Genomic DNA, 14,176 nt, shown 5'->3' on the forward strand with positions numbered 1-14,176 from the left:
TGGCAATTAAACACGCAATCTGACTTTAAAACAAAAAAGGACACAAGAAACATTTTGTACATTGGACAATAAAAGAATGAGTAATAACTATTTAAACAAACTCAACAAAGCCGAAAACTAAGTGTTTGCCCATAAGGTGGGGGTGAGGAAGGGGTAGGAGCACAGTCTAATGAAAAGGAGCAAAGAAGGAAGTGCCAGGCATTTGGTTACCTCATGGCTTTGAAAGTAGAATTTCAGGTCGAATTGAATGTAAGAGGATGACAGGCAGAAAATCTGTATAAAAAGTACTCCAAACTCTCATCAGCTACCCCACTCTGCATAGTTAGGTGAGTACCACTCTCTGCACATGCATACATACACGCTTGCACTCATATACACACACAATTGTGAATAAGCTCCCACTTCCTAGAGAACCTCTCCGAATAATGAGATTGAACAAGTGATAATTTAAACTTGAGAGAATAGGCACTGGTGAGAGGGCTGGTGGTCTCCACTAAAACCAGGAGGACTTAGTGAAAATCTACCATTAGATAGTGATCCCACAATACCCTTTTTTCTGTATAACCCTCATTGCCACATTGGAACATTAAAAGATTCCTTTTTGAGGAAACTGATCCAAGAGAAAATATTTTCAAATGCTAACACAAAGTTTTCTCAATGAAAGATATAGGTCTCTGCCTAATTATTTTACAGCAAAGCTCACCACTCAATACGCTCTACTCTGAACATACACATACTCCTTTTCAATAAGATGATTGATGCCCTATCTGCAAATATGGACAGATAGCATCTAATATGACAGGAACTAAAATTGTGAGAAAATAAAGGAACTTAGGAAATAACAACAATGAAGGGAAGAATAAAATTTAAGTACAACTAACATTAATATCCACAAAAATATAATAGAAGCTGTAGCATACTTGGATCAAGAAAAGTGTTTTTTTGGAAAAGCTGCTTTTAGAGACTACTTCATTATGAATTGGCTCACACAATTGTGGGGACTAGCAAGTCCAAAATCTGAAAATTCAGTTAAGAGTTGATGCTGCACTCTTGAGTCCTCTAATGCTGTAGGTCAGCAGTTTGGAAACTCAGGGAGGGTTTCTATGTTTCAGTCTTAAGGAGAATTCCTTCCTCATAGGGGAACCTCAGTCTTTGTTCTTAAGGCTTTCAACTGATTGGATGAGGGTATCATGGAAGGTAATCTGCTTTACTCAAAGTCTACTGACTAAAATATTAACCGCATCTAAAAAACAACTCACAATAGCATCTAGACTTATGTTTAAGCAAACAACTGGGCACCACAGCCTACCTGAGTTGATACACAAAATAAACCATCACACCTACCTAGAAGATTAACAAGTCAAAAATATCAAGATTCATGAGGTTGTGACAAGAACATGTTTAGTCAGGAAAAATCTCATAAACTTATCACCAATGTATTCTTTCTTGGAAGAGATACATAACTGAAGAAGGAGATAATAAAAAGAGATAAAGCCCTGGTACTATTAACAGAGAGGCAGAGAGAGAAAACAGGCCCCAAATGGAGTTACTTGTGCTAAACTGCATGTCAGTTAGCCAAGACTTAATACCTAACCTACTTGTAATTTCGACCTCTCCCAGGAATGTAATCTTGAATCAGTAAATCTGGAATTTCCTGGTCAGTACTAAAGAGTTGATCTGCCAGATAGACTTCTTCCATTCCCCAAAGAAAAATGAGATAATCCATTATTTCCTTCTCCCAGTCTCCCTCCTTCTGCCTATAAAATCTCCCATTTTTGTTCAGCTCTTTGGAGTTCCTTTCTATTTGCTAGATGGGATGCTGCCCAATTCATGAATCATTGAATAAAGCAAATATGATCTTTAAATTTACTCTGCTGAATATTGTTTTTAACAGTACCAAAAAAAAAAAAAATCCAACCTTGAAGGAACCAAAAGCTGATGGTGGAGAAAAATCCCAGGATAACAATAGAAGCCTAGATATCACCCAGCCTAATTGGAACAAGAGGACTGGGAGGTACAAGAATACCTTCACCATTCCTTCTCCAAAAATGAATCAAATAGAATATTGATGTTTCAGTTATTGGGGGGAGGGGTAGAATTCACACTTAAGTTAGAAAGCTTTTCATGGATTTTTGTAGGTGCATAGAAAATCAAAGATCTAACACAAAAGCTGCAATTATTAAAACAACAGTGTTTAAGAAAAGAAATGTGACAATATTATATGGATTAATTGTAGTAGGTTTTAACACTCCCCCAATATATATCCATAATATCACCATTTCTCAAAATTCCAACCATCCTGGTCCAAGTCATTTTCATCTCCTGCATGGATTCTTACAATTAACATCCTAATTAGTCTCCCTGCTTTCAAACAATACTTCCTACAACAATCCTGACTAACACATAAATCAGAACACATCAAACCATATCCTGAAATCCTCCCTCTCCACTTCTCTCAAAGTAAATGTCAAAGTCCTTTCTACGGTCTATAGGGCCCAACACAATGTGGATCTCTTGCTGCATTTCTAAACTCAACTTCCTGCTACCTCTCCTCACTCTTCCTATCCCGCAACACCGTCTCTTTGTCTTTATTGAACACCCTTCCATCTCAGAGCCTTTGCCCTGGCTATTCCCTTGGTCAGGATTGCCTATCCCTTAGCTGGATGGCATACTCCTCACCTCTTGCAAGTATTGGTTACATGTCATCTTCTCAAAGTCTATCCACCCATCCCCATTTAAAATCTTCAACAGTCAAATCCTAGTAACTGGCTCTATTTTTTCCCTTAGTACTTGCCTTCTGCAAGTTTACCATATAACTTATTCATTTATCACATTTATTTTTATTTTCTGTCTTCTCTAAAACATAGTCTCAATAAAAACACAGATTTTTGTCAGTTCTGTTCATAGATGAAACTTTAGTAACTAGAAAATAGTATAGTACATTATAAGCATACAATAACTATTCATTGAATGAAAGAGTGAATAACAATCATATCAATTCTGAATACTGACTTAACTAAAAATTTACTTACCTCAAAATATATCTTGGAGAGAATAGGAGGGAAAATACAAAGTAGAGATAGATAATGTAATAAAGCTAAATCCTTAAATTCCATTGTGGAAAACAGATAACATCTGTGATACTGTGGTTTATAATAAGAAATATATACTTGGTCTTCATCCCTGTTTCTGACACAGAGTTCCTAAAACTCTTGGAATTCCCTAACTGATGAGAGCCATAAAAGTCGTTTCTTATTTATAACAAACCCCTTTAAACCTCAACTGAGTTTATTTTTTTTAATATTTTATTTATTTATTCATGAGAGACACACAGATTGAGGCAGAGACACAGGCAGAGGGAGAAGCAGGCTTCATGCAGGGAGCCCGATGCGAGACTTGATCCCACACCCTGAGCCAAAGGCAGACACTTAACTGCTGAGCCACACAGGCATCCCAAGGAGGTCATTTTTAGAAAGCCCCTAGATGGCCCAAGGATATGGTCTAGTTACCAGGGGAACCAACCACCTTTTTAGACCCATTCCCACCATTGGAGATTGGGGATGGGTAAGTGACTGGAGGTCAAATCAGTTGCCAATAGCCAATCGTTCAATTAATTGTGCCTATGTGATGAAGCTTCCATAAAAATCCAAAACACTGGCTCTAGAGGGCTTCTGGGTTGGTGAACAGGTGGAAGCACACCCAGAGAGACCATTAAAGCTCTCCATCCCTTCCAGCATATGTTGCCTTTCACATCCATTCCATCTGGAAGTTCCTGAGTTCTATCCTTTTATGATAAACAGATAATCTAGTAAGTAAAATGTTCTCCTGAGTTCTTTCAACTGATCCAGTAAATTAATTGAACCTGAGAAGTGTACATGGGAACCTCTCCTCTACAGCTAGTCAATAAGAGGCACAGGTGACAGCCTGGATTTGTGATTGGCATTTGGTGGAGGGCGGATGGTTTTATAGGACTCTTAACCTATAGGATCTGATGCTATCTCCAGATAGATACTGTTAGAATTAAGTAAACAAAGAAAATACAGGACATCCCACTGGTGTCATAGAACTACTTGATGTATGGAAGACCCACAAATCTAGTGACAGAAGCAAAGTAGTATTCAGAGAGTATTATAAGTAATATACATGAGAACAATAGAGTTTCTCTTTACAATATCTAAAACCAAGAATTTATTTTTTAAAGCAGGATAAACATTTTATTTTGCCATGGGCAAATAAATATCAGGAGAAATAGCTAAAGGAATTTAAAATAGTTATCTTTACTTGAGGAATATAGACACTCTATAAAACAACTGCACCTTTTTCGTCAAAATATATATACTTCATTATAAATTTTTAAAATAAACTAATGCTTCAATAATACAAAAAATAAACCTTAAATGTAGTGGATCTAGGAGATTAATTCTCTTACATCACACCATACAAATCATAAAAGTTCTCATAGGTAGTGGGCGGGGCCGGGGCCGGGGTGACCCCGCCGGAGCCACCTCTGCCAGCAACATGTTCAAGGTAATTCGGAGGTCTGTGGGGCCAGCCAGCCTGAGTCTGCTCACCTTTAAAGTCTATGCGTCACCTAAAAGGGACTCACCTCACAAAACTTCTGTGAAGGTTAATGAGCTTTCACTCTACTCAGTTCCTGAGGGTCAATCTATATGTGGAGGAGCCAAGGACCCAGGTTGAAGAAAGCATTTCACATCTCTGACATTATTGCGAGCCATACACAAGTTGGTGTCAGGAAATGTACTCACAAAGCCCAAGATGCAGAGCTTGGTTCAATGGGGGTTAGACAGCTATGAATATCTCCAAAATGCACCTCTTGGATTTTTTCCAAGACTTGGTGTTATTGGTTTTGCTGGCATTGTTGAACTCCTTTTGGCTAGAGGGTCAAAAATAAAGAAGCTGGTGTATCCACCTGGGTTCGTGGGACTAGCTGCCTCTCTTTATTATTCACAACAAGCCATCGTATTTGTCCAGGTCAATGGGGAGAAATTATATGACTGGGGTTTACAGGATACATAGTCGTAGAAGATTTGTGGAAGGAGAACTTTCAAAAGTTATAGGTAAACATTGGAAACTCCATGCATTTTCTACAGAAAAATGGCAGAGAAGTCAGTACTGAATGTAGTAAATTGGCTTTCTTCTTCAGGAAAAACTATACCAGACTTCTTTGTTATCTTGGGTGATACCATACTACCAGTGGACTAATTGGAAATCCTTTCACCTAGAGATAATGTCCAGCATTAGAACTCCTGGTTCTCATGTTGCTATTTATGTGCATAATTAAAATTCTGAATTAAAAAAAGAAGTTCTAATAAAGTTCTTTTCTCCAATGCATTTCTATGTGTAACTTAATATCAGTAATCAAAATTGTAAATATTGTAGAATGATAAAAAAAAGTGCCAATTTTAATCAGTTCCTCTTTTTAAGGGTGTTATTGCAGCACATCAGAGAAAGTTCTAATACTATCTCTAGCTGGGTGAAGTTTGAGAAAATCTTGAGATTTGTTTTGTTTTAATGGGGAATATTTTTTTTTACTTAATTTGAACTAAAAACAAAATAGTTCATCTATTTCTCCCAGTCTCTGTGGATGCCTCGGGCAAGCACCAATCTGTTCGCTGTATCTATAAGCTTGTTTTGTGTATGTATATTGTTTTTTTTTATTGTTGTTTTTGTTTGTAGAGTCCACCTATAAGAGAAATCATATGGTATTTGTCTTTCTCTCTCTGACTTATTTCACTAAGCATGCTAATAAACTTGAGTTTTCTTACCCATAAATTGGGAACATTTTGTTTTACCTAACTCAAGAGTGTTATTACAAAAAGTCAAAAGGTAGGTAAGATACCTGAAAGCAATTTGATGACTTCAGTGTACTACAGATTTATGAATTATTATTATTTGGCAACAACTTATCTGATAGTGGGTTTATTTTCCTGGTACCCTCCATATAAGGCATTATTGCCCTTCAAATAGTACCATCAAGTCTATCTCACATTTCATTTATTTTGTTTTCAATCCTACTCAGTTTATTCTTATAGCCAGTGGCTCCCAAACTTGACCACACCACCACCATCATCTGTAGAGATCATTCAAACTCAGGTTGCCTAGTAACATTCTATGGTACATAGATACCACAACTTCTTTATACATTCATTTATCAATGAACACAGGTTCAATGTAATACTGTAAGTCAACTAGACTTTAAAAAAAACAACAACAATAAAACTCAGATTACTCAGAGAGTATATTCCATGCTGTATGTATCAGTTTGATTTAAAAATCTGAATTTCACATATGATTCTAAGGTAACATGATATAAAACAATCTCAAATTTTAGACTTGAAAGATATTTTGGGAATCACCACAACTAGAATTTCTTAACTGGGATTTCAAAATGTGGCTCAAATACTTGAACTCACAGGAAGTTCATTAAAATAGTGTTTGTAACTACATTTGTGCATTTTCTTAGTGAGAGGGTCCAAAGCTTCATTGGATTCTTACAGGGCATCTCTATGACTTCAAAAGAGTAAAAATCACTGATAGTTCAACCCCCTCATATTCTTTCTGATGTCACGTTGATTAAAAGGAGTAGCTTGAGCACAAATGCATGGCTATTCTTATAAAACTGGGACTGGAACTCAGGTCTCTTAATTCTAATGCCTTTTGGTTCTAAGTTTTCTTCAACTTAAGTTTCCTACACTGGTGTCTTTTGAGTGTTAGACATAATTTCAGCCAATTATATAACATTGCATATTGAACATGCAATGATTTAAAGAATCTCCTAGAAATATAAAGATATCATCTTCTATCTCAATGTCCTTGATCTAGTAATCTTTATTTTCCATTAGTTCACTTTCAGCATTTTTGTTATATCCAAGTTGCCTGGAATCTTTGTTATAGAATGCAGATATTTTTTTTCCATGATAAGTAATTTCAGTGACATGAACCGCTAGAGAAAAATATTAAGGACACCCTTGTGCTGTCACCTTGAGGGCAAAATCACCTTGAGGGCAGCCCGGGTGGCTCAGCAGTTTAGCGCCACCTTCCTCCCAGGGCATGATCCTAGAGACCCAGAATCGAGTTCCACATCGGGCTCCCCGCATGGAGCCTGCTTCTCCCTCTGCCTGTGTCTCTGCCTCTCTCTATGTGTGTGTCTCTCATGAATAAATAAATACAATCTTAATAAATAAATAAATAAATAAATAAATAAATAAATAAATAAATAAATAAATAAAATCAACTTGAGATAGAATGCTAGTGGTGGGAGGGGAGGATATAATTAGACCTAAAGAGAGAAATTTTTAGAAATAAACAAAACATCTAAATCCTAGTTGATGCTAGTGCTCACTTTGGCAGTACATATACTAAATCCTAGTTGATTCTCTTCCAAGTTTACAAACAGTATGTAAATAGCCAATTCTTCTAATTTCTCTAAATTTTCTCATATGTGAATAAAAAAGTTCATACTATTAGGTGATTACTAATACCCCTTGACTTTTAAATTCTGTAATTCAAGACATCAAAAAGTACTACATAGCATTTTTTTTTTTTTTTTTTTTTTTTTTTTTTTGTACATAGCATTTCCTAGCTTCTTGTTCTTTTGCTCTAAATATTCTCTACTTTTGTTTAGGTATTTTCTAAGTTTGCCCTGCCCCACTTCATAACTTCCAAAATTAAAATTAAAATGGAAAAAAATTGTATCTATGCATGTAATGGAGAATTAATTTTACCCAAAGAAAGACCTTGTCTTTGTGTTTTGCTACTGGGAAGTAATCTCTAGGATCCCAGAGTTTTCTGCTCTTTGACTGCTTGAGAGCTCTTACATAGCAATGTAATTTATTGTGGGGACTTTGGGACATTCAGTATAATTTCCAACCACTGGAAGAAATGGAGACTGAAGATATTACCCTGATCTCCAAGAGGAGCTAGAAACTAAAGGACAACCATGTCGATAGTATGTGATTGAGCTCCAATAAAAACTCTGGATGTCAAAAGACTAAGGTGAACTTCCCTGGTTGATACTACTCTGCATATTTTCATACACTGTGGTCAGGAGGAGTTAATGTCATTCATGATTCCATAGAGAGAGGGAAGCTCTGTATTTATACCCCTCCCATACTTTGTCCTATGCATGTCTTCCTTTGGCTGCTTTTCTATATCTTTTCTTTGCAATAAATGCAACCATAAGTAAAATAGATTTCAGTGAGTTGAGTCCTTTTAGCAAATTATCAAAACTGATAGTGGCTTTGAAAAACAAATTGCATTTGCTATCAGAAGTCAAATGTCACTCAGACTCTGAGGTTTGGCTAATTCAGGATACTATGACAGTATATTGCTCTGCTCTGTATCTATATCCTTGTTAAGTTAATTTATTACTGAATAAAAAGAAATGAGAAAAAGATATAATATTTTAGACTATCAGAATTAAAAAGCAGGTATTAGTATTGTGTCTTATATTATTAAAAATTTCCTTTCATATTACTTATTTCTGTAAATCTGGATAAGACATTGTGCAGATTTCATGATTAACCATCAATCAGATGGGGCTTTGTTTTTCTTCCTTTTCTGAAGTTAATTAATTGACTTGAAAGGTGCTCTCAATATAATACAAGTGAAACAAAGATGGAAAATAAATACTACCACTCACCAACCCACGTATAATTGTGACTTTTTAAGAACACTGGTGTGCTCTTCTATATACAGAAATGTGAGTAAAAATCTTTGAAAAGGATGTGATCTAAATAGATAAATCATAATGATTCTATATTCTTAGTTACTGTATCAATAATACATTCTAATTTATGAATTTAAAAAAATATCAGTTACTCTACAATGCTAAGTAAATAATCAGCGCCTCCATAAACACTGTGATAAACTTAACAGTTGACCTTTGCAGGTTGGAATTCTTAATAGGATGTGGAATACCGTGTTTTTAGTTCAGACCAACAGGCTGCAGTATAAACTTTTATGAATAAGAACATTTGAAGTTCTACTTGCAGAATGGAAAGAAAACTGTGAGTGTTGACTCTGGCAGCTAATAGCATGTGCTTAACCACTGATCTTTTACTGAAGAGATGGACAGAATCACAACTGAACATGCTGTATAATCAAAACCAACCCAATGTTCTCCATAGCTCCTTATATTTGGAACACTTCACCAAGAAGATCATTTTCTACAAACTATCTAGATTTCAAGCTGCATAATGGCTCTCTTCACAAATGACACTCTATACTTCTTTAAAGTAAGAAACTACAAGAAAAACAACGACATAAATTTAATGTCTCAGAAAAGAGTAAGCGAAAGGCAACCATATAACTATCACCTATTACTAAGCAAAAAGTTAATACCTTTTACTTTACCAAAAGATTCAGGCAGGTAAGAGCACATTGTGAGATCTCATCATTGGGGTAATTGATGGATGCCACAAGAACAATACATCAACCACAGAACTGCAGAAATCCTTAGAATTGTATATTGTCAGAGGCTAAGGTTCAACTAAAAACGAAGTTCATCTTAAGTTTTCAACAAAATATATCCTGTGAAGATCTAATAAACAAACAAAAGATGTCCTCAAATGGCTCTGAATGCTAAAAAATGGAAATAGTCAGAGACATTATTGTCAACTGGCAGAAACAGGCGCCTGATTTACTCAAGACTAGGTCAGATAAGGTGATGCTTCCTTTGAGGATCAGTGTTACTATGCACCCTACTGCTGTCATTTAAACAATCTTCAGTCAGTGACTTTCCCTGGAGTATGCTACGGAGGGTTCAAAAGGGGATTCAGGCTTCGTGTGGTCCCCTCCCACGGATTCAGTTGTTTGTGTAAAATAATTGCCTTGCCAACGACCTCCCTCTCAAAGATTCTGATTTCCATTTATAAATAGGTTATTCAATTTTTTTCAAGAATAAAATATTCATAATATTAGGAAAATATTTTTAATCAAAGCAGTACATAGTTCAAGTAAAAGTAAGCATTTAAAATTATACCTATTACCATGCAATATAACCATTAATTAGAAATAATGTCTTATCTCACTACTATAAATATATTCCCAAAAGTAGAATATTGGAGAGTTATTAGAAAAGTAATTATGGAAGCATAAAAATGTTGTATGGATAAATTAATTCAAAACTTAATCTCTACATGTGTAATTAATTCAGTTATATTATAAATAGGAATCAGACATTATTACTTGAATATCCACGTACTTCAAGCTAGATAAAAGCAAAAGGAAGTGTAGAAAAAGGAGCACATGTTTTAGTCTACAGTTCATCATTCTCAAAGAACACAGATGCTGATAAAAAGTCTGAACGCTTGTATCTTTAAATTACATGCTATAATCATCTAAATAATTTAATAAAAAATAAATAGATCACCTATAAACTAGAAGTTTTACTTCAGTGTATTGAAATTTTGCAGCTATGTTTAATATTTCACTCTCAGAAGATCTTACAGAAGAAATAACAATGTAATATTAACAGATGTAATAGAAAAGTTCATTTAACTATCAGAACTGCATATATAGACTACTACAAAAATATAGTTTTACCAAGAATGGAGTGGATTCCACCAAATTATCCCCTTACTTGGTTAGCAGACTCATTTTCAGCCCCTTCTTAATGAAACATGATTCAATTAGAGTAACATTTACTTGTTTTACTAGGACTCCAAAAAAAGTAAAAATAATCAGCTTTGTTCTCAATAGGTGTTCAGTGAAGTTATGAAAACTAGAATATACTGAAGAACTATGGTATAACTTCAATTATGGCAATTAGAAGTATACAAAACAGGAGTCACAATATTAAACAATGCTTTGGTATATCATTAACCTCAGAATAAAATGAGCAATGCAGCCCTAGAAAATAGCAGAGTATCTCACAAGGGTAGTGAAATGTGTTGGGGAATATTGCTGTCTATTCATTCATTTATTTATTCATTTATTCAAAAATGCATTTATAGAGCATCTATTTTGAGCCAGATACTCTTCCAAGAACTGAATATATAGCAGTAAATAAAAAACAAAAATAAAACTTTACAGTCATGGAAATTACATTGCAAAAAGATGCAAATTTTTCTCTCTTTTCTTGTATCTAAGTCTTCAATGTCTCCCTCTACTACGTCTTCTCTGGATTTGGTAAATAGCCCAGTTTGGACTTATCAGAGTACTATATATTTCTAGCAACAAAGTTGGTTCAGCATTAAGCAGATGACCCAAATAAAAAGTAAAAGTTCTTCCTTGGAATTAACATTTCTTCTCAATTTAAATTTCTGTCAATTCAACTTCAAAAATTCTGACTTTATACAAGTGTACCATAAATTACCATTAAATGGATAAATTAAAAAAAATGGATAAATTCATTATCCTAAGACCTGAGCCTGAGCGGGATCATACCCTGAGCTGAAGGCAGAAGCTCAACCGCTGAGCCACGCAGGTGTCTTTATCTTAAAGTTTAAGGTAAAAAAAAGAAAATTTAAGGTAAAAATAAATCACTGTAATTTGTAGCTCAGAGAAAGGCAGAGAAAGAATAAATCACAAACCTTTAAAAATGCAATGTTTAATTTGGTAAATGAGTCTTTTCCAAAAAAAAAAAAAAGAGTCATTTCCTATGGAAAAAACAACAGAACAATTAAAGAATTGTTACATAGGACTTATTCGTCAAGGTAAGTAGGCAAAGAGGGACTGATTACAATTTTTAGGAAACTCTGAGAAAGAGCAAATTGTGAAGGACTAGAAATAAGCTTTCATAGTCTTTGTTATTCTCAGTAACTCTTGGGCAAAACTAGAAAGCACTGTGTGCTGTTTCATACACCACTCTCTTTTTTAATTCGGGAATTAAAATTGTAAACTCCATGAGGACATAAATTTATGTTATATGAACTGCTCAGAATTATTTCTTTTTCTAAACTGTCATTTAGGAAGTAAATTACTACAAATAAGATGTTCTCAGAGGCTATCAAGTGATTTTTTTTTTTAAACAAGATAAACTATAGTGGGATGCCTAGGTGGCTCAGCAGTTGAGCATCTGCCTTTGGCTCAGGGCATGATCCCGGAGTCCCGCATCAGTCTCCCTGTGGGCAGCCTACTTCTCCCTCTGCCTATGTCCCTGTCTCTCTCTCTCTCTCTCTGTGTGTCTCTCATGAATAAATACATACATACATACATAAAACATCAATAGTACTGCTTAAGATGAAAATTGTAGGACTTAGTTAATCTACATAATAAGCTAAATCTTTCACAGTCAAGGTAATTCAAATTCATGTTAAATTTTATATATATATATTATCTTACATAACTTTTAAAAATAATTATTTTAATGATATAGATATTATCCTCAGTAAAAGTATCACATACTATGTATCTTTCGTCTATTCATCAGGAGTCAAAGTAGACATAAGAAAGGCTTGCTAGAACCACTATTTATAGATATTTTATCTATAACAGATGTACTGGGCATGTTCTTTGGTGAATGATTGAATGCCTGAGGATTAAAATCAACATTCAGCTGGAGTCAATGTATCAAAGCCAAAAATCATCATCACAAAACAAACTTACAGAATATTATAAGAATAAATCTGAAATTAAATAATTTAATTTTTATTGGAAATTTATTATTAAAACACAATAGCCAAATTTTATAAAGTTTTACATCACTGTGCAACAATAGACTGTCCCTGTGGTCACACTCTTGGACATATGCCACACTAACTAGAAACTCACTTCAGCTGAGGTCAATAAGAAGGCAAGACCATTTCAGGCTGGCTCCACTGTTTGAATAATAACTATATAAATAATGCCAACATTACCAAGCCATTAAGCTTTTCTTCCTCTCTAACATTAATTGATTAATGTAAAGAATTATATACTTTTTTTCATCCTGGAAATAAAGATTTTGGTTAATGGTGATGAAGCAGTTTCAGGATTCAGTCACAGAAACTGAATTTTTATATACCTTGAAGAAATAGCATTTTTAGTATTTTTATTTATTTTTTATTTAGGGATCCCTGGGTGGCGCAGCGGTTTAGCGCCTGCCTTTGGCCCAGGGCGCGATCCTGGAGACCCGGGAATCCCACGTCGGGCTCCCGGTGCATGGAGCCTGCTTCTCCCTCTGCCTGTGTCTCTGCCTCTCTCTCTCTCTCTCTCTGTGTGTGACTATCATAAATAAAATAAAAATTAAAAAATAAAAAAAATAAAAGGCTAGTGGTGTTTTTTTTTTTTTTTTAAGATTTATTTATTTACTCAGAGAGAGAGAAAAAAAAAAAAAGGCAGAGACACGGGCAGAGGGAGAAGCAAGCTCCATGCAGGGAGCCCGATGTGGGACTCGATCCCAGGTCTCCAGGATCACACCCCAGGCTGCAGGAGGCACCAAACCACTGCGCCACCAGGACTGCCCACTTTTTGAGTGTTTTTAGATGCAGACTTAAAACTGCTTTTTAAAAACTTTTAGTTCCACAATTTTTTTCAGCACTTTCTTGTGAGAAAGATTTTATGTTCTTCTAATTCATCAAGATATAAAGAATTCCCAAGTAGGATATTTGTTTTAAAAAGCCTATAGCCAAGATAGAATTATATAATTAACAATTAAATATATCTTAAAAATTATTTTATTAGGGATTCCTGGTGGCTCAGAGGTTGAGTGTCTGCCTTCAGCTCAGGGCGTGATCCCCAGTCTGGGGGTCGAGTCTGTCATCGAGCTTGCTACGAGGTAGCCTGCTTCTCCCTCTGTCTATGTCTCTGTTTCTCACTCTCATTAATAGATAAATAAAATCTTTTTAAAAAGTGTTTTATTAGTGGGAACAGTAGATGTGCCAAATAATTCTAGAAAAATCAGAATTTTAAATTGGAGAACATCAATATGCTAAAAATCCTTTTCACTCTGGTTATTGTCATTGATGCACAGGAACAAGGCTATTGTGGCCACAGTTCTATCAGATGACCAACTCACAGTGACCATCAGATATCAGAGCAAACTGGAGAAAATTAATCCTGCCAGTCCAAATTCTCCATCTAGGGACTTAGAATTTTGAATTGAGAGAAAGAAAATTTGTTAAGATAGGTAATGTTAAAATCCTGGTTCTAAAAGGAAGTTCTACCATTTCTGCTGCTAAGGTTTTTAGAACTTTCCAAGTTTGAATCTTTCCTAAGAGCTGAAGCCATTTAA

At 35.0% G+C, this 14,176-nt stretch overlaps 1 pseudogene; it reads left to right on the forward strand.

Annotated features, from left to right (window-relative positions):
* Positions 1–4,419: 4,419 nt before the first annotated feature.
* LOC144318062 (MICOS complex subunit MIC26 pseudogene) lies at positions 4,420–5,273 on the forward strand (annotated as a pseudogene).
* Positions 5,274–14,176: the final 8,903 nt, after the last annotated feature.

This window comes from Canis aureus, chromosome 8 (genome assembly GCF_053574225.1).
Source record: "Canis aureus isolate CA01 chromosome 8, VMU_Caureus_v.1.0, whole genome shotgun sequence".
In the NCBI taxonomy this organism is placed as follows: domain Eukaryota; kingdom Metazoa; phylum Chordata; class Mammalia; order Carnivora; family Canidae; genus Canis; species Canis aureus.